Below are 402 nucleotides of genomic sequence, written 5' to 3' on the forward strand. Positions count from 1 at the left end.
GTATAGATATAATATAAACAAAGACATACAAACACACAAAGTACAGGTGTATATGGTTGGTACTCTTGCTGCTGCTGCTGCTGCTGCTGCTGCAGCATGTTGGTGTTGCTGCTGCTTCGGTGGTTTAGGGTTTGGCTTCTCTTTGTCATACATAGCAAAACCCTAAACCCTAGGGTTTAGGGTTTCATATTTAGGGTTTAGGGTTTAGGGTTTACGCTCGCATTTGTAAGAGGAATTAATTTGTGGTTTTAGTGTTTTAGGGTTTTAGGGATTAGGGTTTAGGGTTTAGGGTTATATTGATGTTTCTTTATTTACTATTTACAGGCCATCAACTAGGGTTTAGGGTTTAGGGTTTATCTAGGGTTTAGGGTTTAGGGTTTATCTAGGGTTTAGGGTTTAGGG

Source organism: Eimeria mitis, genomic scaffold, assembly GCF_000499745.2.
Source record: "Eimeria mitis Houghton genomic scaffold, Emh_scaff2192, whole genome shotgun sequence".
NCBI lineage: Eukaryota > Apicomplexa > Conoidasida > Eucoccidiorida > Eimeriidae > Eimeria > Eimeria mitis.